At 40.0% G+C, this 2911-nt stretch overlaps 1 non-coding gene across 1 annotated transcript; it reads left to right on the top strand.

Moving 5' to 3' along the window:
* Positions 1–2094: 2094 nt before the first annotated feature.
* Positions 2095–2166, top strand: trnag-ucc (transfer RNA glycine (anticodon UCC)). The gene has a single exon. It is a non-coding gene; the product is annotated as a tRNA-Gly (tRNA).
* Positions 2167–2911: the final 745 nt, after the last annotated feature.

Genomic DNA, 2911 nt, shown 5'->3' with positions numbered 1-2911 from the left:
TGCAAATCTTGCAACACATCTGGTTATTGAGACTCAAACATAAATGCTCAGAGATGCATCGGTGGCTTCCAGTACCTATGAGATATTACAATATTGTCCACGAAGGAACATCTGTTTGTTATAAAGGGATGTGTGACCACCATTAAATTATGCGTTGTTTGCGTTGTGTGAAGGTACGGCGCAACCGCAGGGGAACGTTACAGTTGGTTGGTTCTCTTAACGTTTAGGGAACGTTATAACCAGGACGGAACGTTCCCTAAACGTTAGTTTTTGGTTTGGTTCGAACTAACCTAAACTTTAGAGAACCAAAAACTAACGTTCCCTAACGTTTTCTAAACGTTCTCTAAACGTTCTGTGTTAGTGGGGTACTTATCGCTGTCAAAAGGTTATGTTATGTTTGACAATGATACTCAATACAGGAAACATGACAATGCATAATATTTTTTTTTATTCTTCAAGTTTGTCTTTTTGTCGTTAATGGCCACAAGTGAACAGTTCCTTTCTGCCTTTGACCAACATATTTCGGGTTGTTTTACCAGCCCCTGATTACGCACAGCAGAGCAGAGTGGCGCAGCGGGTGCGTAACCCAGAGGTCGATGGATCGAAACCAACCTTTGCTAATTGCCATGCTTCATATCAGCACTAAATATGTCTGTTGATATTTAACAAAGCATCTGTTGCTGCTAGTGTCTGAAGTGAAATGTCTCCGCCGGCTGAAGAGTAAACTTAATAGTTTGTAAAGTTCATTTCATCCATAAAAGTAGAAACTACAGTGCTCATACCTGCTGTAACACCCATTAAAACTGGCGCATAAAACAATAAATACATTACACTACAGTTAATACATACTGTAAATAGAAATATGTACGTTTAAAGTGCTTGTTGTGCTGTCTACCAGTCAGATTACCACAGGAGGTAATATCTGTTGCAGCTCTTTTAAAGACTCTACCATAATACCTGCTGGAGATGTCAGGTCCTCATACATGTAAAGCATGAGCTCTACCACTGAGCTACACCCCCTGAAGATTTTGAAATTCTTTTGACTTTTTTCTGAGATAGACTTAGACTTATCTTTATTAATCCTTTTGGGATGACTCCCGCAAGGAAATTGAAATATGCGGTGGCTTGAAATCAAACCTGGGCAAAATGCTTGCAATGCTATGGTATAAATCATAGTCGAAAAGTAACACACCTGTTGCCTTTCTGCTGGACAATACAACGTTCACTGCAAATATTGTAAGACAGATTGATAAGAAATACCTTGGTGGAGACTGGTTGCTTCCAGCACCTATGAGCTAAGACAATATTGTTTATGAAGGCACATCTGCGATTGGTATACTGTGATGTGTCATTGGTTGGCTACCACTCTTAAAATACAGCGCTCGTTGTCGGCAGGATTTGAAGCTGCGCGGGGAGACCCCAATACATTTCTAGTCCATCACCTTAACCACTCGGCCACGACAACTTGACAACTAGCTCAACCTGTTTGCAAAAAATGTTCATAAACGTTTCTATTGGTTAAGACTGTAACTTAAGATGTCATTGTAGTCACATTCAGATCACCTCAAATAAAGACACTGATGATCATTGTGTTCATAAGTGCTTCTCTTTGGGGTTGTCTTGGTTGTGAGTTCATCATCAGACACTAACACATGCAGAGCAAGTACATTTCAGCAGTTGTCCACCACTAGCTAAATAAATAAAAGAATGGGAGTTTTGGAATAGATATTCAGCACTAACTGGTACTTTCTATAGCTGAATGAGCTCTATCTGGAGGAAAAAGGAGTTGCCCCAAAGAAAGTCATTGGACTCTAATTGACCACTCATAGACTGTTAATGGCATACACTGGGATGATGGTTGTCTATTCATGAAGCCATTCATTACTTACAATAGTCAGTTTTTATGTTTCTTGTTATGTCTCGGCAAGAAGTATTATACTTTTGGGTTGTCTGTCCATCTCTACATCAGAATCAGAAATTCTTTATTGATCCCTGAAGGGAAACTCTGGAAAAGACTGCTCCTTGGAGCCAGATTTGAACCAGTCTCAATGCCCAAATGTATTACAAGATTTGAAGTGAACATCACGTTGTCCAGCGATGGTGGTATAGTGGTGAGCATAGCTGCCTTCCAAGCAGTTGACCTGGGTTCAATTCCCAGCCATCGCAGTAACTGTTTTTGGGTTGTGGTACTTTCTTTTTTTACAAGAAGTCAGCAGAAAGCTTACTTGCCCAACCTGGTTTGATAAAATCTCTTTGAGCCGCATGATTATGGCCAAAATGATAACGACAATTACTTTGATCAATATGGAGATCATGATTAATTAACACAACTATTTGTTGATTTTCTAGTTCAAAGTGCTGGAAAGGAAGGTTTCACCAATCGTTGAACCTCAGGTTAACAAGGAACAATCTCAGCAAAGTTATTGATGGAGGATTCTAGTTACTTCACCCAGTGAAGGCCAAATGCCACAGCTGTAAGACATCACATTGTTTGCCTTCCAGCTATGTAATATATGCAAATGGCAGTAGTGGGATTTGAACCCACGCCTCCATAGAGACTGGAGCCTTAATCCAGCAGCCTTAGACCACTCGGCCACACTACCTGCAATTATCAACTTTCCACATCATGACAAACACAGGCCCCGTAATCAACGTTATGCTTGTTAATGTTATTGGAAAACTTGATGTAATACAAGCAAATACTTAAGGCCCCACCCAACAGTTTTGTGATATGTGGCGGGCAACTGTATGTCAATGATCAAGCTTGTTGCTGTGACCAAGAAATCTCCAGCAAAATGACTGATGCATCATCAGTTTAAAAATTTTCTTGGATGCCAAATATTTGAATTCAAAGTCAGAATCCAATTGACATGTAAGAACAATACAATGCACGTCCAGCTTCTACATTTCC

This window comes from Etheostoma spectabile, unplaced genomic scaffold (assembly GCF_008692095.1).
Source record: "Etheostoma spectabile isolate EspeVRDwgs_2016 unplaced genomic scaffold, UIUC_Espe_1.0 scaffold00018807, whole genome shotgun sequence".
Taxonomy (NCBI): Eukaryota; Metazoa; Chordata; class Actinopteri; order Perciformes; family Percidae; genus Etheostoma; species Etheostoma spectabile.
The sequence above is the reverse complement of the archived record's forward strand: the minus strand, read 5'-3'. Positions and strand labels throughout refer to the sequence as shown.